Source organism: Bufo gargarizans, chromosome 6 (assembly GCF_014858855.1).
Source record: "Bufo gargarizans isolate SCDJY-AF-19 chromosome 6, ASM1485885v1, whole genome shotgun sequence".
NCBI lineage: Eukaryota > Metazoa > Chordata > Amphibia > Anura > Bufonidae > Bufo > Bufo gargarizans.
In genome coordinates, this window is record NC_058085.1 from 268,101,466 (window position 1) to 268,124,471 (window position 23,006).

The window sequence follows — 23,006 nt, forward strand, 5'->3', positions numbered from 1 at the left end:
CCATGCAATTTTTGTACTATATATTGCAGTGCATTGTCACATTGCATGTCTGTCTTTCATGTTATTTCCCTGCCCCAGCAATGTGCTCCTGCGGTTGTTATGTGACTGAGCCCCCTTTTTTGGTTTCCCTTGTAGTTTGTAATTGAGGTGTGGCTGCCTCCTCAGTCTCACATTTCTGACCACCCTGTCTGCCTCATTGGCTGATTTTAATTAGTGTCAGTGCATAGTCAGGCCTGCTCCACTTCATTCACTGAAGCCACAGCACCAGGACTCGCACTGCGGTCCTTGGTGGCTTTTAGGCGCCGGTGGTGTTGTGGAGTGGGCCTGCTGTGCAGCCTGCATTCCCTGAAGTGGATGGTAGCCGTCATGGCACCCAACAGGTAGGTTACAATGCAGGTACGTGGAACCTACACTCCCTGAAGTGTATGGTAGCCGTTATGGCACCTAACAGGTAGAATTTAGCGTAGGAACCCATCTAACAGAGAACGCCTTGACGCTTGGCAGACGGGCTCAAATAATTTTGTACAAAATAATTTGCCAAGTATCTCGCACTTATAGTGTAGCACTTGTTATTTCCATGCAATTTTTGTACTATATATTGCAGTGCATTGTCACATTGCATGTCTGTCTTTTATCTATTTAGGTACTGTATTACACTAATACAGGCACAGCAGTAACCACAGATTTAGCTGACTATAAATTTGAGGCCTATTATTTAGGCGCTGGGTGACAGGTATACGTTTACGGACAGAATTAGACTGGGGTATGCACAGTAGCGTGTGTGTGAAATTATTGAGAATGACCCTATGTGCACCTTGAATCTTATATACCCTTTTAGGGATAGATTTAAAGAAGGCCTGATACAGCAGAAACCACTAATTTAGAGAATTGCTAAATTGGGAATTGTATTTCAACCCAGAACAAAAACTGTGCTTTGACGGACACTAAATAACTTGACCAGCTACAGCAATAATGACAGGTTTGGATGAATATAAATTTGAGGCCTATTATTTAGGCGCTGGGTGACAGGTATACGTTTACGGACAGAATTAGACTGGGATATGCACAGTAGCGTGTGTGTGAAGTTATTGAGAATGACCCTATGTGCACCTTGAATCTAATATACCCTTTTAGGGATAAATTTAAAGTAGGCCTGATACAGCAGAAACCACTAATTTAGAGAATTGCTAAATTGGGAATTGTATTTCAACCCAGAACAAAAACTGTGCTTTGACGGACACTAAATAACTTGCCCAGCTACAGCAATAACCACAGATTTAGCTGACTATAAATTTGAGGCCTATTATTTAGGCGCTGGGTGACAGGTATACGTTTACAGACAGAATTAGACTGGGATATGGCCAAAAAATAACCACACTATTGATGGTTAAATGCACTTGGTGTGACAGCTTGACCCTGATGTAGGATATAGCCAAAAAATAACCACACTATTGATAATTAAATGCACTTGGTGTGACAGCTTCACCCTGATGTAGGATATAGCCAAAAAACAACCACACTATTGAGGGTTAAATGCACTTGGTGACAGGCTCAGCTTGACCCTGATGTAGTATATGGCCAAAAAATAACCACACTATTGATGGTTAAATGCACTTGGTGTGACAGCTTCACCCTGATGTAGGATATAGCCAAAAAAACAACCATACTATTGAGGGTTAAATGCACTTGGTGACAGCTTGCCCCTGATGTAGTATATGGCCAAAAAATAACCACTCTATTGATGGTTAAATGCACTTGGTTTGACAGCTTCACCCTGATGTAGGATATAGCCAAAAAATAACCACACTATTGAGGGTTAAATGTACTTGGTGGCAGCTTGTGCTGGCGCACCACAAGGCACAAAATGGCCGCCGATCACCCCAGAAAAAAGTGAATGAAAAACGCTCTGGGCAGCCTAAAAACAGTGAGCAATTGAATAGCAGCAGTTCAATCATCCACAGCTGCAGATCGATCTCTGAATGAAGTCTTTTGGAGGAGTTAATCACTGCCTAATCTCGCCCTAACGTCACAGCTGCAACCTCTCCCTACACTGATCAGAGCAGAGTGACGTGCGGCGCTACGTGACTCCAGCTTAAATAGAGGCTGGGTCACATGCTGCACTGGCCAATCACAGCCATGCCAATAGTAGGCATGGCTGTGACGGCCTCTTGGGGAAAGTAGTATGACGCTTGTTGATTAGCTGCTCTGCAGCCTTTCAAAAAGCGCCAAGAAAGCGACGAACACCGAACCCGGACTTTTACGAAAATGTTCGGGTTCGGGTCCGTGTCACAGACACCCCAAAATTCGGTACGAACCCGAACTATACAGTTCGGGTTCGCTCATCCCTACTTTCTACCTTTTTCTGCATTACAGCATAACTATACAACATGGTTTTGGCTTTGGGCACCACAATATACAGGTACTTTGCAGAGATAAGTATGTTTAGTGGATGTCCGCTTTAATGGCCTAGATCGGACATAACAATGATCTTGTCTGTTTAACCTCTTAGCTGCTACATTTAATAGCGCCTTAGGCATCTACAGAGTTTAACAACGGACCGAGCCTTTTTATATTAAGTTAAAATGTTATTTATACCACACAGTAAACGTTGGAAAAAAGACCCAAAATTAACTGCAGAATTGCTGTTTTTTTTCATTAACTTACCTAAAGAAATTAAATGTTATTTTATCTTAGAATGAACCACATAGAAAAATTAAACAAAAAATGCAATGGGGGTTTGTAGCTGGCCAGATAAGACCTGTCCTAGGTTGCTAACATAGATTATATGTTTATACAGCTAGACCTGCCAATAACCTTGATACAGTCCCTATGTTTGTGTGTTAAAGACAAAAGCAGAGTTATTTATAGTGGCATCATGTTTAGATATCATATTACTGTTATATATATTGTGTTCACAGAAGCAGAAAAGATAATATGCCTTTAACCCTTTTCAGGACACAGGGCATACCGTTACGCCCTGATGTCCTGGTACTTAAGGAGACAGGGCGTACGGGTACGTCCTGTGTATTTCCGATCACCGCCCGCCGACCCAGTGCCTGCTCAAATCATTGAGCAGGCACCTTGGCTAAATGCAAGGGGGGTGTCCCGTGACCCCACCCCGTGTCGGCGATCGCCGCAAACGGCAGGCCAATTCAGACCTGCGGTTTGTGGTTTTTCACTGCTGTGGCGGCGGCTGGCGGTGGTGCCATCGGGTCCCCATGCCTTCCTGAGGCATCTGGCTGCCTTCCAGTGATGAGCCTGTGAGATCCAGCCCCCTGGATCTCACAGGCCGGAAGCTGTATTAGTAATACACACAGTATTACTCATACAGCCAATGCATTCCAATACAGAAGTATTGGAATGCATTGTAAAAGGGATTAGACCCCAAAAAGTTGAAATCCCAAAGTGGGACAAAAAATAAAGTAAAAAAAGTTGAAAAAATAAAGTTTCCCCCCCCCCAATTTAAAGTTTTAATTAAAAATAAACAAAAACGTTATTTTCCCCAAATAAAGTAAAAAAAAAATTGGTAAAAAATAGGAAAAAAAAAGTTGACATATTAGGTAACCCCTCAGGTGAACACCGTTTTTTGTTTCAAAAATGAAATCATTGTGTAAAACTTAAAAGAAAACGGTGCCAAAACAGCTATTTCCTGTTACCTTGCCTCACAAAAAGTGTAAAATAGAGCAAACAAAATTCATATGTACCCTAAACTAGTACCAACAAAACTTCCACCCTAGTTTCTAAAATGGGCTCACTTTTTGGGAGTTTCTACTCTAGGGGTGCATCAGGGGGGCTTCAAATGGGACATGGTTTCAAAAAAACAGTCCAGCAAAATCTGCCTTCCAAAAACCGTATGGTATTCCTTTCCTTCTGCGCCCTGCCGTGTGCCCGTACAGCAGTTTACGACCACATATGGGGTGTTTCTGTAAATTACAAAATCAGTGCCATAAATATGTTTTGTTTGGCTGTTAACCCTTGCTTTGTAACTGGAAAAAAAAAATTAAATTGGAAAATCTGCCAAAAAAGTGAAATTTTGAAATTGTATCTTTATTTTCTATTCATTCTTGTGGAACACCTAAAGAATTAACGACGTTTGTAAAATCAGTTTTGAATAACTTGAGGGGTGTAGTTTCTAGAATGGGGTCATTTTTGGGTGGTTTCTATTATGTAAGCCTCACAATGTGACTTCAGACCTGAACTGGTCCTTAAAAAGTTGGTTTTTGAAAAATTCTGAGAAATTTCTATATTTACTTCTAAACTTCTAAGCCTTGTAACGTCCCCCAAAAATAAAATGTAATTCCCAAAATGTTCCTAACATGAAGTGCACATATGGGAAATGCAAAGTAATAACTATTTTTGTAGGTATTACTATGTATTATAGAAGTAGAGAATTTGAAACTTGGAAATTTGCAAATTTTTTTAAAAAAATCAAAATTTGTTACTTTTTTTTAGAAATAAAAGTGCATTTTTTTTTACTCCATTTTACCAGTGTCATGAAGTACAATATGTGACGAAAAAACAATCTCAGAATGGCCTGGCAAAGTAAAAGCGTTTTAAAGATATCACCACTTAAAAAGTGACACTGGTTAGATTTGCAAAAAATGGCCTGGTCCTTAAGGTGAAATAAGGCTGTGTCCTGAAGGGGTTAAGATTCATTATATGGATGTGAGGTAAGCTCAATGACACAGCAGAAACAACAGGAAGCATAGAGTTAGGGCTCATTCAGATGGCCGTATGCTGTCCGCAAATATGCGGATCCGTTTGTTTGTGGATTAGATGCTGTCCCATTCACTTCTATAGGGCCCTTTTCTTCCATTGTATGGCTCAGCAAAAAAATGAAACATGTCCTATACTTTTCAGTGAAAATCAGGACATGGCCCTATTTAAGTCTATGGATCAGCAAAAATACAGAATGCAATCAGTTTTTTTGCAGACATACTGAACTGTCTGCAAAATAAACGGATCCACATTTTTGTGGACAGAATAGAGCCGCCTAAATGAGCCCTCAAACTGTTGTTGCTGGGCGGGAGTCTAGACCAATCACAGCCAGCCTCACACAGAGCAGGAGTCTTGGCCAATCACAGCCAGCCTCACACACAGCCTGTGTGAGAGCAGGAGCTGCTAGAAATTATTATTCACCAGAGAGAGAAGCTGAACAGACATTCACTCCACTAAGAGCTGTGTTTTATGGAAGCAGAGAGGCCAAAATCGGTATTTAAAAACAGTTATATAATGTTCCTACTGCTAATATAGTGATTAGAACTGTATACTGAACCAGTTATATGTGTGTTTACTTACAGTTCCACCAATGGCAAACTACAAAGTTCACAATCCAAATTCAAATTCCATATTGCAATCCAAATTGCATACAACCATGCCAGATCATACTGAACCAATCTGCAAATAGTTACTGCTAACTGCATATTGCAAATTGCGACCAAAATCAGCAAGTGAACTATTAGTTAGACCTCAGATATAACTCTCAGAGAGATCATAAAGTGCTTAAATAACTTAAAGTGAGAGTACAGATACACAAGAGAGAAATACACTCACCTAAAGAATTATTAGGAACATCATACTAATACGGTGTGGACCCCATTTTGCCTTCAGAACTGCCTTAATTCTAAGTGGCATTGATTCAATAAGGTGCTGATAGCATTCTTTAGAAATGTTGGCCCATATTGATAGGATAGCATCTTGCAGTTGATGGAGATTTGAGGGATGCACATCCAGGGCACGAAGCTCCCGTTCCACCACATCCGAAAGATGCTCTATTGGGTTGAGATCTGGTGACTGTGGGGGCCATTTTAGTACAGTGAACTCATTGTCATGTTCAAGAAACTAATTTGAAATGATTCGAGCTTTGTGACATGGTGCATTATCCTGCTGGAAGTAGCCATCAGAGGATGGGTACATGGTGGTCATGAAGGGATGGACATGGTAAGAAACAATGCTCAGGTAGCCCGTGGCATTTAAATGATGGGGCCTAAAGTGTGCCCAGAAAACATCCCCCACACCATCACACCACCACCACCAGCCTGCACAGTGGTAACAAGGCATGATGGATACATGTTCTCATTCTGTTTACGCCAAATTCGGACTCTACCATTTGATTGTCTCAACAGAAATCGAGACTCATCAGACCAGGCAACATTTTTCCAGTCTTCAACAGTCCAATTTTGGTGAGCTTGTGCAAATTGTAGCCTCTTTTTTCTATTTGTAGTGGAGATGAGTGGTACCCAGTGGGGTCTTCTGCTGTTGTAGCCCACCTTTCTTTCCCATTCTGACATTCAGTTTGGAGTTCAGGAGATAGACCAGGACCAAAACTCTACATGCATTGAAGCAACTGCCATGTGATTGGTTGACTAGATAATCGCATTAATGAGAATTAGAACAAGTGTTCCTAATAATTCTTTAGGTGAGTGTATATCCACCATTTTATGTTGAATGACAAGATTGAACAGTTGAACCACCATCTTATGCATACCGCCATTTTGTGATATCTTTTCAACACGTGTTATGTACATGGACTATCTGCTGCGGAGGCGGCAGTGTTATATATGAAGAAAAGTTGAAGTTAATTCAAGCATTTGGTGTGCTCTTTAAACCTACTGTTTGAAATCCTGCGTGTGCGCACTTCGCTCGACTATGCCATTACCTGTAGTCCGTACAGGCGCAGACTACAGTGTGTAGTGCGCACGCGCAGGATTTCGCACAGTCTCAGGGATTACGTCAGTGCGCCGGCTCTTGAATATATTATATTAGAGGCGACGCCGGACTAAGGAAGGCGGCGCTGGGCACCGGACAGAGGGGTGTGGCTGGGCACCAAGTTAGGGAAGGACATCCCCTTGGGCACCTTATGTAAGTCATTAGCATATCACTAAAATCGATTTTATAAATAAATAAATCAAGACTATTAGTTGACAAGGGCATCATTTAATACAGCTCAGGGAGACCTACAAGTAGCTATGTTTTACTGTAGGGGGTAAAATGTGGTGACAGAATCCCTTTAAAGGTTCTCTGGGAATAATGATTTTTTAAGCAAGTGCCCGCAGCCTGCCTGTCTAAACAGACGCTTACAATATCTGCTTCATACCCCCGTGCTGCCTCCTCTGTGTCCATGTTCCAGTCCCCGCACTGTTGACAACCGGTACAGCATGGGCATGCATTGGCTGCAGTGGACATGTGACCATGCCCATGTTGTGTCAACAGTGCGGGAAACAGAGCATAGACATTGATGGGGACCAAACAGGCATGGAGCAGATAATTATAAATCTTCTGTTTCGACAGTCAGGCTCCGGGCACTTTCTTAAAAAAAAAAAAATCATAATTAGGGTATGCCCACATGGCATGGTAGTGATCTGGTCAGGTTGCGGCCGTGCTGCGGTCATGAATCACGAAGCCATTAGTCAGCTGCCTTTCATTTAAGACGTTGGTCGTCATTGTTAATGGCAGTATTAAAGTTGCCACGCGGCCATTAACAATGAAGATCGACTTCATAGTGCGGTCTTCATTAGTTAAATGGAAGGCAGCTGCTGGCTAAATGGTCGCGCGGATCACGACCGTGCCATGTATTCGAACCCTTACTGAAGAACCCCTTTAATATTCCAATTATTCTGGTCCTGAGGGGACTAAAACTGCTCCCCATGGACTAGTACATAACTCTGATGAATAGGAATCTTTAAGTATGAAGTCTATCGCAAATATTCTTCGAGAGAACCTCTTTGTAAATTTGTATCGTCAGGCATACACATTGTACACACTGAGAATAAGAGCATTATGGAGCAAAGATGTCAGTGACTCCTATACTCTGCTTCTGTGCGTCTCCGAGAGGGTAAATCAGCCACTTTAGGATCTACAAGAACTTGCTTCTCAAATTCCCTTTCATGTCATAAAAGCACAAGTTAGAAATCCCTGGCTGCATATCAACACATCAAAGATTCTGTTAAAGCCCATTCTCAGCCTTCACCCTGCATGACAGATAAGATGCATTATATCTAGAGATGAGCGAATTTCTAAAAAATTGGATTTGGTTGGTTTGCCGAATTTTCCAAAAACATTCAATTCGATCCAAATTTCTTTGTGGCGAATTGTGTTAAAAAACAGCTTTTTCCTGGCTGCAGACAGCCTGTATAGTGGTGTAAAGCAGAAACATGCATAGGGAGTTTGCTGTGGTAGTGAAACAATACTGTGAGTCAGTATGACACGCAGATGGCAGGCATTGCTCTTAGAATCACTGCACATTTCACCTATTTGGGCAGTTATGACCAAATAACTCAACTGTGAACTCAGCCTTACAGGTCAATGTTAGCTCCAGGTATAAAAAAAGTGCAGAGGCCCAAGATCCTACTATAGTGTGAAAGAGCTCACTTATTTTACACCATCGTCAGCTGATTCCACATAGATATATATAGGGACCATGTCATACAGGCCTTACAGCTGCTACATAAACAGGATCCGTTGTGCGTCTCATTTTTCCTTCCTTCTGATAGATCAGAAGAAGGGTCAAATAAATGATGATGTCAACCAGGCCAAAAAGGCAAAATAGTAGCCCAGTCATGGAGTGTAGAAGGTGGGAACAGCATGAGAAGTACAATGACAGAGCAGAGTGGCCCAATGACAGAGTGTTGAGGTGGTGGCAGCATGAGGAGCCCACAGAGTGGTGATGTGTCTGCAGCATGACAAGACCACAGGGTGGTGAGGTGGCAGCAGCATGAGGAGACCACAGAGTGGTGAGGTGGCAGCAGCATGAGGAGACCAAAGAGTGGTGAGGTGGCAGCAGCATGAGGAGACCACAGAGTGGCCCAGTGACAGATTGTTGAGGTGGCAACAGCATGAGAAAACCACAGAGTGGTGATATGGCAGCAGCATGAGGAGACCACAGAGTTGGCCAGTGACATAGTGGTGAGCTGTCAGCAGCATGAGGAGACCACAGAGGGCCCCAGTGACATAGTGGTGAGGTGGGGGGCAATACCAGTACCAGCTGAGATGGTGGGTGGCAGTAAGAGCACCTGGAAGCAAGTCTGTGGCATCAGGTGGGTGGCAGCATCAGAATAGCAGCTGAAGCAGGTAGCCAGAAGAAACAGCTCTCTTTTAACAAAGTTTAGGTGTGGCAGCATGGATGATCTAGTCTGATACATCAGGCACTGATGTGTGGAAATCCTGGCTGATCCATGCTTCATTTATCTTCACAAAGGTCAGTTTCTCCACATTATGGGTGGACAAGCTACTTCTTCTTGGGGTAACTAAGGCCCCTGCCGCACTAACCATCCGCTCTGATGCCACACTGCTGGCAGGACAGCTGTTCCAGGGAAAACTTGTCCAGTTGCGGCCACAAATCAAGTTTGGCTGCCCAGTTGTCCAGGGGATCTTCAATGTGGGGTGGCAGGGTGTGCTCCAAGTATGCCACAACCTGTTGGTTCAGGTTTTGCTCTATGTCTAGCTGCTGCTGGTAGTAGTTTCTTCAGTAGGCGGGTGACTCTAGACTTAAGTTGCTGCTGATGAAGGTGAGTTACACACGGGAGTACCTCTGTCTGCCTGTATCATCAAGAAATTGTGTCTGGCCTTTCTCTGTTCATATAAATCGGTCTAACATATGGAGGGTGGAATTCCAATGGGTGGAAACGTCACATATCAGCCTACCTTGGGGGACACCGTTCTGCCGCTGCAGCTCAAGGAGGGTGTGCTTTGCGGTGTACGAATGGCTGAAGCGCATGCAAAGTTTCGTCACCATTTTCAGGATTTCTTGCAGATGGGGTGAAGACTTCAGGAACCGCTTTACAACTAGATTGAGCATGTGTACCATGCAGGGCGCATGGCTCAGCCCTCCTTGACGCAGCGCCGACACCATGTTCTTCCCATTGTCGGTCACCATTGTTCCGATTTTGAGTTGTCGAGGAGAAAGCAAGCATGCGATTTCTTGATGAAGGATGCAGAGCAGTTCTTTCCCCTCTGTGTGACTCCGTTCGCCAAGACAAACTAGGTGCAGAACAGTGTGACACCGCCATGCCCTCAGGGCCGGTGCTCTGGAGTCTGGCCCCCACCCGCTAGTGGCGTTGCAAGGTGGGTCGGTGTGACAGGGTGTCACCCGCCGGACCCAAGTTCCTAATCCCAACACCACCTAGCACCCGGCCGCCCCCTACTTGTGTCGCTGATCTGACATCTGATCCTTCCTGTACTTGCCGGCTGCGAGCCTGCAAGGGCATGAGATGGTCCAGTCACTTCGGCGCACAATCCCGTGAGACCCGTGACCTCCCGAGGTGGGTCTCGCGGGATCACCCCGCCAAAGACACTGAACTTAGTGAACTCATGCTCTTGCAGCCAGCCGGCAAGTACAGACTAGACTGTACAGGATCATCAGCGACACAAGTAAGGCCGGAGGGTGAATTACATAATGGAGGGCAGTGTGCATTGTCTGTGGGGGCAAAATTACTTAGGAGGGGGGGAAATTAGATAATGGAAGGCAGTGTGCACTGTGGGGGCAAAATTACTTAGTGGGGGGTACTGGAGAGAAAATTACATAATGGAGGGCAGTGTGCACTGTGGGGGCAAAATTACTTAGTGGGGGGCACTGGGGGGCAAATTACATAATGGAGGGCAGTGTGTGGGCAAAATTACTTAATGTGGGGGCAAATTACATAATAGAGGGCAGTGTAGGGGCAAACTACATAATGTGGGGTAGTGTGGTGGGGGAATTACATAATGTGGGGCAGTGTGGGGGCAGTATTACTAATGAGGGCATTCTAGAAGGAAATTACAATTGGTGGGACTATGAGGAGCACTATTACTATGGGGGCACTATTTCTTCAGGATAGTATTTGTGGTATTGGGGCCGGGGCACAGCAAGCAGCAGGGATTACACTGTTTGGATCACAATTCACATGACTATGTCAAAACATTGGCTTTGTTATCTTTAAGCCACTTTGCAACCACTTTGGCAGTATGCTTTGGGTCATTGTCCATTTGGAAGACCCTCATGATGCCATCTATTTTGTGAAGTGCACCAGTCCCTCCTGCAGTAAAACAACCCCACAACATGATGCTGCCACCCCCGTGTTTCACAGTTGGGATGATTTTCTTAGGCTTCCAAGCTTCTCCCTTATTCCTCCAAACATAACGATGGTCATTATGGCCTAAAAGTTCGAATTTAGTTTCGTCAGACCACAGGACATGTCTCCAAAAATGTAGGTCTTTGTTCCTGTGTGCATTTGCAAACATTAATCTGGCTTTTTTATGTTTCTTTTGGAATAATGGCTTCTTCCTGGCACAGTGGACTTTCAGCCCATGTTGATACAGTACTCGTTTCACTGTGGATATTGACACAATCTTACCAGCTTCCTCCATCATCTTCACAAGGTCTTTTGCTTTTGTTCTTGGGTTGATATGTACATGTCGGACCAAAGCACGTTCATCTCATTGACACAGAACCCGTCTTCTTTCCTGAGCGGTATGATGGCTTGACATTGTTTGTACAATTGTTTGTGCAGATGAAGGAGGCACCTTCAGGTATCTTGAAATTGAACCCAAGGTTGAGCCAGACTTGTGCAAGTCCACAATTCTCTTCCTGATATCTTGGCTGATTTCTTTAGACTTTCCCACGATGCTACAGAAAGAAGCAGTGTATTAGGTGTTCATTTAAATACATCCACAGGTGTGTCTTTAATTAACTCAGATGTTGCCAACAAACCTAACAGAAGCTTCAAAACACATGACATCATCATATGGGCAGTCCAGAATTGTTTAAAGGCATAGTAATCTTAGTGTATGTAAAATTTTGAAATTGCAGAAAGTAATGAAAATGCCTTAAAACATTCTCTCTCTCATTATTCTGGCATTTGGCAAATAATAATTATGGTAATCCCCATTGACCAACAACAGGAAGGGTTTATTCTGATTTCATGTCAGATATTGAGAAAAACATGCATATGTGTCTTTTTATATAGTGTAATGTAAACTTCTGGTTTCAACTGTATATTTCCTATTAATACACCCCGTAAATAACTGTAGTACAATGTAACTTCACCGCAGAACGGCAATTAAGATGTATTCTTTTTACTATTAATAACCCCCCAAAAAGTATAACAATAAAAATTCACTGCAGAATGGCTAATATGATGTACATATCTTTCCTATTAATACATCCCACTGAATGGTAATTATGACATATTTTTTCCTTATTTTTCTCTATTAATATAGCCCCCCCCCCAAAAAAAAAAAGTTAAACAATGTAAAATCAACGCAGAACGCCTAATAGAACGTACGTATATTTCCTATTAATACACCCTGTAAAAGACTGCATCACACAGAACTTGCACCCCAATAACAAGCAAGGTTTTCTGGAATTAGTGATTAGTGATCATATAGTGCAAACATATTCAAGGGAAATGTCGCACCAAGATGAAAAGGGGATCCAAACAGAGGTGCACCCACTAACAGACAGCACCCAGTCTGATAGAGATAAATAGATAAAAAAGTAGAAGTGGGGCACTCACTTTAAGTATAGGGATCTTGTATTTATTAAGGTAATAACAATAATGACAATAATAGTGAAGCAATAAAATATCATATAGCAATATTAGGGTATCAGAATAATCATAAAAGTGGAGCAAAATAAAATGTGGTACTATCGACGATTAGCAATAAAATATAGCTATAATAAATACAGTAAAAAACGTTAATGCAATGCTAGGATATATTGATGAATATAGATCCCGATAAATAGATAAAATTGTGAGTTCATATGTCAGCCATAGGGACATTCACTGAATAAATCCTGAGGGATAGTTCCATATGGGGTAATCCGTTCCAATAACCAGTCTTTCAAGGGTACTCTCAAAATGAATAGGTCACAGTCCCAAGCGTATGCAGCCAAAAAGTTTTTACTGTGTATCAGTTTGGCTGCTAATACGCACAGCGGCGTCCCGCTGTAATTGCGATCGCTTGTGAGTGGGATATACAAGTGCTTACCCGAGGCTCCTGGATAACGATTCCTCGACACGGTGCGTTGGTGTACTGCTCCGGTCTCAAGGATAGATGTCCTGTTTTGAAATTAGCGCCAGTTGAAATGTTTGTTGCACGCGGTATGAGTGACCTGCGTGATGCAACACCGATGGTTCCGGTAATAGCTCTGGCGCACAGGTGATGACTTCCAGGTTTCTCGGACTTGTAGACCCACTCGTCCTGATAGGGGGGAGATACCAGACGCGTTTCGGGGATTTACAAAACAGACCCCTTCTTCAGTGGGTGAAGAAGGGGTCTGTTTTGTAAATCCCCGAAACGCGTCTGGTATCTCCCCCCTATCAGGACGAGTGGGTCTACAAGTCCGAGAAACCTGGAAGTCATCACCTGTGCGCCAGAGCTATTACCGGAACCATCGGTGTTGCATCACGCAGGTCACTCATACCGCGTGCAACAAACATTTCAACTGGCGCTAATTTCAAAACAGGACATCTATCCTTGAGACCGGAGCAGTACACCAACGCACCGTGTCGAGGAATCGTTATCCAGGAGCCTCGGGTAAGCACTTGTATATCCCACTCACAAGCGATCGCAATTACAGCGGGACGCCGCTGTGCGTATTAGCAGCCAAACTGATACACAGTAAAAACTTTTTGGCTGCATACGCTTGGGACTGTGACCTATTCATTTTGAGAGTACCCTTGAAAGACTGGTTATTGGAACGGATTACCCCATATGGAACTATCCCTCAGGATTTATTCAGTGAATGTCCCTATGGCTGACATATGAACTCACAATTTTATCTATTTATCGGGATCTATATTCATCAATATATCCTAGCATTGCATTAACGTTTTTTACTGTATTTATTATAGCTATATTTTATTGCTAATCGTCGATAGTACCACATTTTATTTTGCTCCACTTTTATGATTATTCTGATACCCTAATATTGCTATATGATATTTTATTGCTTCACTATTATTGTCATTATTGTTATTACCTTAATAAATACAAGATCCCTATACTTAAAGTGAGTGCCCCACTTCTACTTTTTTATATAGTGCAAACAACCTAAAAGCAGCAGTATAACTGCAATTTAGATCCCCAATTGGTGCAGCAAGGTGTAATAGAATCGCTCCTATTACCCAGGCTGTACACTCTCTTATTGCACCCTGTTCTCCTTTTATAGTGTGGCTAATGCCTCCCTATCCTTTCCCTACCCCATGAATAATATTTCCCTGAACTTCTAAATCGATTTTTCAGCACAATGAAGTCTTTCCTAGCACTGTCCCTAGCGCCTGCTGACGTCTCTCCCTGCACTAAGTACACTGGAAAATGGTGGAATCCAAGATGGCTGAGGGTATTTATAGAGCTGTGACATCACAGGGCTGTGACATCACAGGGCTGCCTAGCTGCTGATTGTCTGCATGCATGACATTGTGGGTGATCCCTCGTTCCCAGAGTTCTTTGCTCCATGTCCTAACACGTCCTAACATTTTAGGAAAAAATGCGATTCGTTACCACGAAGCATGAGGAAATTCGGCTTCAGTGTGAATCAAATTTTTTATGAAATTCGGATCAAATTCCACTTCGGCAACTTTGATTCGCTCATCTCTAATTATATAATTCACGCTATTTTGAAGTGGCACCAAACGGTATGCATTTTATGCCTTAACCACCTCAGCCCCCCTAGCTTAAACACCCTTAATGACCAGACCACTTTTTACAATTCTGCACTACACTACTTTCACCGTTTATTGCTCGCTCATGCAACTTACCACCCAAATGAATTTTACCTCCTTTTCTTCTCATTAATAGAGCTTTCATTTGGTGGTATTTCATTGCTGCTGACATTTTAACTTTTTTTGTTATTAATCGAAATTTAACTAAATTTTTGCAAAAAAATGACATTTTTCACTTTGAGTTGTAAAAATTTGCACACAAAAAAGACATCCATATATACATTTTTCTCTAAATGTATTGTTCTACATGTCTTTGATAAAAAAAAATGTTTGGGTAAAAAAAAAAATGGTTTGGGTAAAAGTTATAGCGTTTACAAACTATGGTACAAAAATGTGAATTTCCGCTTTTTGAAGCAGCTCTGACTTTCTGAGCACCTGTCATGTTTCCTGAGGTTCTACAATGCCCAGACAGTAGAAAACCCCCACAAATGACCCCATTTCGGAAAGTAGACACCCTAAGGTATTCGCTGATGGGCATAGTGAGTTCATAGAACTTTTTATTTTTTGTCACAAGTTACCGGAAAATGATGATTTTTTATTTTTTGGTGACAAAAAATAAAAACTTCCATGTACTCACTATGCCCATCCCAAAATACCTTGGGGTGTCTTATTTCCAAAATGGGGTCACTTGTGGGGTAGTTATACTGCCCTGGCTTTTTAGGGGCCCAGATGTGTGAGAAGTAGTTTAAAATCAAAATGTGTAAAAAATGGCCTGTGAAATCCGAAAGGTGCTCTTTGGAATGTGGGCCCCTTTGCCCACCTTGGCTGCAAAAAAGTGTCACACATGTGGTATCGCCGTACTCAGGAGAAGTTGGGCAATGTGTTTTGGGGTGTCATTTTACATATACCCATGCTGAGTGAGATAAATATCTCGGTCAAATGCCAACTTTGTATAAAACAAGTGTAAGGCCGATTCATTGGCCTGTATTTGTGGGAGGGGCTTGGCTGCTTACAGCAGCCGCCGGCACCCTCCCACATGTGTACGACGTACGAAGTTCTCAGTGTCCCGGAGCGTGCGTTGTACCTGACAGTCCTGCCGAACAGGCCAGGTAAGTAGACGTCCGGTAGTGCGGTCGGCCCTGTTGGTAAGCGGGCCCCGCGCTCCGGAACACTTCGCCCCCCCTTCCCGCTCACGCTCGTACCATGGAGGTGGTGGAGCCCAACAGCAGACCGCGCTCCCCTCCTCCGCCGGTTCAGCTCACCTTCACAGGCGCGTCCCACGCTCCATGTCGGCCGGCGCTGCCCCGCTCCCCCACGTGGTGGGCGTGGCCTCCAGCGGCGGGCCGGCCCCCCAGTTGAGGGGAGGCGCCCCTGCCACCGCACTGTGCCGGGGATCGGGGAGGCTCCATGTGACCCTCCTTGCCACAATCGGGGTGGGGCAATGTACACACGCCCCCCCCCCCCCCCCGTCTCTGTCCAAGCCAGGGGGCACCACCGTGTCCCCACGCGGTGGATTTGCCCAGCCGACGGTGGGTCGGCCCTCCGGAATCAGGGGGCACCACCGCACTGGGCACTCCACCAGGGAGCGGTGGGCCTCCCACGTGGCACGATGTTAAGGGGAATAGGGGGGAAGGCGGTGCCATGTTCAGCTCCCCCCTGTTCCAGTTATGCCAGGGGGCTAAGCCGGTTCCCCACGCGGTGGACGCGCTCAGCCGGCGGAGGGTCAGCCCACAGACGGCAGGAGGGCACCCTCGCACTGGGCGCTCCGCCAGGGACCGGTGAGGCCCCCCACGCGGCATTTTCATTATCGGCAGGGATAGGCCCTCACCACTGGGGGTCCTCCCTGCGCCGGTTCAGGCCTGAGGGCTGCGCAGCTCCCCACGCGGCAGGTGTGCCCAGCCGGCGGGCGGGCCAGCCCTCGAACGGAGGGCGCCCCTGCACTGCGCACCCTGCCAGGGACACGCGTCAACTCTCGACGTGGCACAAAAGTCGTGTAGTGTGAGGCGTGAGCTGTTGCTCACAAGTATCCCCCCGCTTGGTCCTCGGTGTCAGGGAGCTCCGCGCTCCCCACGCGGCGCAGTGGAACACGGTGGGGGATGCAATGGCCAGCGCCTCGCACACACTTAAAGTCTGGCACGGGCCGCCGTGCTGCTTAGGTAGGTAGGGGTCCACCACATACGACAGACAGAGTCGGGGGGGGGCGGAAAAACGTCAATCAATGCCATCCCCATCCGTTGATCAAATCCACTGCCCACAGCTCGCGCTCCATCAGTTGTACCTCGCGTATTGATTGGTTTCGTTGTGCTGCTTGTTTCCCAGGTCAGAGAAAGGAGAGAAAAATAAAAAATTTAATATACACACAAGAGAAGCCAGTCTAGGATTCACCCGAGTTTCTCACGAACAAGGTAGTGGGGGTTCACGTCAGTGGACGGGAGGTATTGATCGCTAGCAAGGGAGTGGTCTCATGCACTGTTTTACGTCCAGGTTTCCTTTTCCATTTAAAAACATCCGTGGGGTTCAGAACGCAGTGTTCCTCAGTTGGTAAGTAAGTCAGGTCCTGGCCTGTACTTTCAGGTGGCGGTTCCTGGCCACTCTTTCACGGCTGTCGGGGGTTAGTGTGTGTGCTTCACAGGGACAGTGCACCTTTTCTACTACGTTGTCAAACAGCTTCACGGACATTGGTGGTCGCCCAGGGTAGCCGGTCACCTTGCATTATTGTCTCCACAGCTGTGATGTTTCACGCGTCTGATATCATGGAAGCATCAGTGGATGAGAATGCTGCAGGGACGTCCGAAGGGGGCAGCACGTTATCCCTGCGTGCTTGGACTATCCCCAAGCTGATGGCGGAGCTGACGAGACGGGGTGTTCCTTTCCCGGCGTCTGCCAGAAAAGCAGAGCTATACCGGTTATGGAAAGACTCCTTGGTGCCCAGCGGCGGTGATCCCCCCCGCAGCCATGATACAAACATCGCTGGCCCAATTACACCTCATGCTGAACAATTTGACTTCGGCCGTCACGTCCATACAGGCTAGACTCGAGTCAGTCGAGGCTCACAACTTGGCAGTGTCGGTTTCTTTACCCGAGCCTCCGGTCGCCTCCACCTCTGCTGCAGCAGACATTCGCACTGCCCAGCCAGTCCCCAACGTGACTCCGTCTCACTTTGTCCCCATCAACATCAGAAAGGACATCCTAGAGGGTAGGGACATCAATCTCGCTTCGCTACTAATAGCCTCCAGGGACCTTTCCGACAACAAGGTCATAGCCTGCGGGGAAGTCTCGGTGGTGCTGAGAAGCCGCGACCACCGGCTCAATCGCAAATTGAACATTCCAGAGTTCGTCATGGCTTTCAGCCTTTTCAGGGACGTCATCTGTACTGCCAGGCCGGACAGGAGGGAGGAGCTAGACCTGTACCTCTTTAGGGTCACAGAGTTGGGACATAGGTATGGTGGGAACGCGTTCTATGATTACCACTGTTCGTTCTCAGCCAAAGCGGCTGCAGCCCTGTCCCAGTTTCAACATGTCACAGACTGGTCCGTCTTGGACACAGAGTTGTTCTGCAGACACTTTGCAGGCCTGAAGGCTCCCTCCTGTTCGGCCTGTCAGTCTATCTTCCACTCAGTAGAGTGGTGCCATAAGTCGGCAGTCGGCACGACATCATACCCCTCCGGCTCTTCAGCGGGACCACTCGACATCTTCAGGCCCCCAATTCAGTAGACAAACTAGGACGACCCGTTGTCCAGTTAGGTAGGGCCCAGATATGCAACAATTTTAATTACGTGTCTTGTAATTTCGGGCAGTGCCGCTTGTTGCATATCTGTACCAACTGCTTCAGGGCTCACCCCCGAGTAGCTTGCTCATTAAAATCGGTGAAGAATTATATGAGCGTGGTCAATACTAGTCGTCTACAAGTAATGTTGCAAGGTCATCACAACCCAGGGTTCGTGCAGTTCCTGGTGTCAGGGTTCCATGAAGGTTTCCACACGGGGTTAATCACGACCCCAGAGGTCACACATGAGTGTAGGAACCTTCAGTCAGCCGAAAGGAATCCTGGCTCAGTAGACACACTCATAGAATCCGAGTTAGTCAAAGGGTTCTTAATCGGTCCTTTCGAAGTACCCCCATTTCAACGGTGGAGAGTCAGTCCCGTAGGAGTCGTCACAGGCAAGTTCAGTAAGAAGGAGAGACTCATCATTGACTTGTCTGCCCCACATGGCTCACAGGTTCCCAGCCTCAACTCCCTCATTCCTTCGGAAGAAGTTGGTATGAGGTATTCTTCCATAGACCAGGCCATCGCCATCATCATGCAGACAGGTCCCGGGTCCGCATTGTCCAAAGCAGATATATCGGACGCTTTCAAATTGCTCCCCATTATGCCAGCACTCTGGCAATGGCACGGTATCAGGTGGAGAGGCCTGTATTACTTTGCCACAAAACTCACCTTTGGTTCCAAGAGCAGCCCCTGGCTCTTCGATCAGCTGGCCCAAGCCCTCCACTGGGTTCTGGTACACAAGGTGCGCTGTGAATTCGTCATCCATTACCTAGACGACTTCCTACTGATTGAAAGGCCAGGGGCTGCTCCTCTGGGGCTGGGGAAGCTACTAAGGTGTTTTTCCCAGTTGGGGGTACCAGTTTCTTCCAAGAAAGTAGAGGGCCCGTCCACCGTGATCACCTTTTTGGGCATCGAGTTGGACTCCCAACGCATGTTAGCCAGGTTACCCACGGACAAGCTAACGAGAGTCCGAGAAGTGATCCACAGGTTTTCAGCCACATCGGTGGTCACTAAGACTGACCTTCAGTCGCTACTGGGTATGCTAAATTTTGCTATGCGTATCATTCCGCAAGGCAGAACGTTCATATCCCGCCTGCTGGCGCTCCTAAGCACCGCCCCAGAACAGGACAGCCCAGTGCGTCTGGACTACAAGGCCTTAGCGGATCTCCGTATGTGGGACCATTTCCTGGACCAGTGGAACGGGGTGTCCCTATTCGTCCCCAAGCTGTCGTGCCAGTCCCCCTTAGTCTTTTCGGACGCGGCAGCCGGCACAGGGTTTGCCGCTGTATTTGGCACTCACTGGGCTGCAGACAGATGGCCTGCCGAGGCGGTACTAATCCCAGGGTTCCTCCACTCCTCGGCACTGTTCGAGCTGTACCACATTGTGGTAGCTGCTCACATATGGGGCAGTCTCTGGGCGAACCAGTCCGTTCTGTTTGTGACGGACAACGCAGCCGTGGTAGACATCATAAACAGTGGATCATCAAAGTCAAGCCACGTCATGGGTTTCCTTAGGCGGTTAGTACAGCTGTCCCTACACCACCATTTCCACGTCCATAGCGCGCATGTACCAGGTGAGCGAAACTTGGCTGCCGACGCCTTATCCAGGGCTAACTTTTACCGTTTCTTTCAGATCATGCCAGAGGCAGATGCGACAGGCGCCACCGTTCCTCCTCACGAGTCCTTAATGTTAACATAACCGACCACCTTGAGACGGCCCACGCTCTGATTCGCAATTCTCTCTCGCCCAACACGACCCGAGCATACCACACCGGGTGGAAGATGTTCTGCAGGTTCCAAGGGGAATGTCCTCAGGGGGAATCCAGTTTTCCAGATCACGTCCTGGCGTTTATTAGCTACTGCCACTCAGTGCACAAGCTCTCCCACAGTACAGTGAGGTCGTACCTAGCGGGTGTACAACATTTCCTCTCCGTCAGTCATCCCGAACAACCATCAGTTTTCGCCATGCATGCTGTTAAAGCAGCACTCAAGGGCTTAAGCAAATGCGGACCTCAAGGCCGAGGCCGTAGGCAAGCGGTCACCGGGCCCCTTTTCCGCAATCTATCCGACGTCCTGGACAGTAATCCTTTCGGGGTTTTGCCCAGCTTGGTACTCAAATCTGCCATCTATTTAGCCTTTTACGGCTTTCTGAGGCCTGGGGAGTTCACTTGTTCTTCCGGCAGTAGCAAGTTCCTCACGGTCAGCCAGCTGGTCCAGAACACCGAGGGGTTCACGTTACTGCTCAGGACGTCTAAGACCTCCCAGGTGGGCCCCCCTGTCCCTGTGTCCTTCTATCCCACTTCACACCAATGGTGCCCTGTCACGGTGCTCCGTCAGCTACGGTCCGCCTTGTCGGGGTCTGGGCCTAACAGTCCACTGTTACCCTTCGGGGTGGTTCCACTCACCACCCATCAGTTCGTGTCCCACGTCAGGTCACTGGTGGCCAGCCTGGGTGGTGACCCCTCCGCTATTTCAGGACATTCGTTCCGCATAGGCGCTGCGTCTGCAGCATCCAAGAATCAGGTACCAGCACACGTAATTCAGAAATTAGGGCGTTGGCACTCGGCATGTTTCACCCGTTACATACCTCACCCCGATACCGAAATGTCAACAGCTTTTCAGAACCTGGCTTTGTAATTACGTCGCAATAAAGTACTTTGCCTATCAGTATGTCTCTTGCCCTCTTTCAGGCGTCCCTCCACGACGCGGTTGCGGCACAACTCTGACCGCTTAGGGTTAGGTTCCCTAGGTAGGGTCAGGTACGTACCTGGTGGCCACGACCACAATGGGAAAAGTTGTCTTTCGCCAAGATATTTCTCTCACCCAGCATGTTTATATGTAAAATGACACCCCAAAACACATTGCCCAACTTCTCCTGAGTACGGCGATACCACATGTGTGACACTTTTTTGCAGCCTAGGTGGGCAAAAGGGCCCACATTCCAAAGAGCACCTTTAGGATTTCACAGGGCATTTTTTACACATTTTGATTTCAAACTACTTCTCACGCATTAGGGCCCCTAAAAATCCAGGGCAGTATAACTACCCCACAAGTGACCCCATTTTGGAAAGAAGACACCCCAAGGTATTTCGTTAGGGGCATGGCGAAAAATCCACATTTTCCGCTAACTTGTAGGTGAGGGCCTGCTGGTGAGCTGACCCTTTAAGAAATTATATGTGAGGGCCTGCAGGTGAGATGACCCTCTAAAAAATTATATGCAAGTGCCTGCTGGTAAGCTGACCCTCTATAAAATTATATGGGAGGGCCTGCAGGTGAGCTGACACTATAAAACATTATATGCGAGTGCCTGTAGGTGAGATGACCCTGTAAAAGATTGTACGTGAGGTCCTGCTGGTGAGCTGACCCTATAAAAAATTATATGCAAGGGCCTGCAGGTGAGCTGACCCTGTAAAACATTATATGCGAGAGCATATATGCGAGGGAATTATATGCGACAAATAAGCATGTAGATATGATGGAAGAGGAGGAGGATGAGAAAAGGAAGATTTAACCATATACCCTTGTTTGTGATGGAAGGGGTGCATGGGAATACAGTGTATTCAGTACATTAAAAACAACACATTTAAAGTGCCTTTATGTTCATCAGCTTTCCTCTAGTTGAGTTGAGAAGTCATGGTCAATCCAGGCCCTGTTAATTTTTAAAAGAATCAAAATGTCAGCATTTTCAGTTGACAGGCAGATACGCTTATCTGTTATAATGCCACCAACAGCACTAAATACCCGCTCACACAAAATGCTGACGCCAGGGCAGGCCAGCACCTCCAAGGCGTAGAGAGCCAGTTCGTGCCACGTGTCCATCTTGGACACCCAGTAGTTATAAGGTGCTGAGGGATCATTCAGGACGCTGACACGGTCTGCTATGTACTTCTTCACCATCTTCCTAAATTTTTCCCTCCTTTTGACAGTAGGCCACGCATCAGGGTGAGGGTGCTGGCGGGGTGTCATGAAACTGTCCCAGGCTTTGGAGAGTGTTGCCCTGCCACTGTTGAAACTGCTGTGTGTTTCCCTTGTCTCCCCTCCTCGGCTGCACAAGGATCTTTGGACTCTGCCGCCAGCGTTGTCAGATGGAACATTTTGGAGCAATTTTTAAACAAGGACCTTCTGGTATTGCACCGTTTTGCTTGTCCTCTTAACCAGAGGAATGAGAGATGAGAAGTTCTCTTTCTAGCGGGGGTCAAGAAGGGTGAACAACCAGTAATCCATGTTGTCTAAAATGCGTATAACACGCGGGTCGCTGGAAAGGCAGCCTAACATGAAGTCAGCCATGTGTGCCAGAGTACCAACAGGCAAGACTTCAATCTCCTAATCCTCTTCCTCCTCTTCTGCCCATTAACCCAGAACAGATAGAATACAAGTTTCATGGGTACTACCCTCTGTAGCAGAGGCAACCGTCTCCTGCTCCTCCTTCTCCTCCTCCTCCTCTTCATGGTCCAATTTGCGCTTAGAAGACAAACTGAGGGCGGTCTGGCTATCACCCTGTGTAATGTCTTCCCTCATTTTCATCTCTTCCACATGCAAAGCGTTGTCCTTAATTGTGAGCAGCGAGCGTTTGAGTAGACACAGAAGTGGGATGG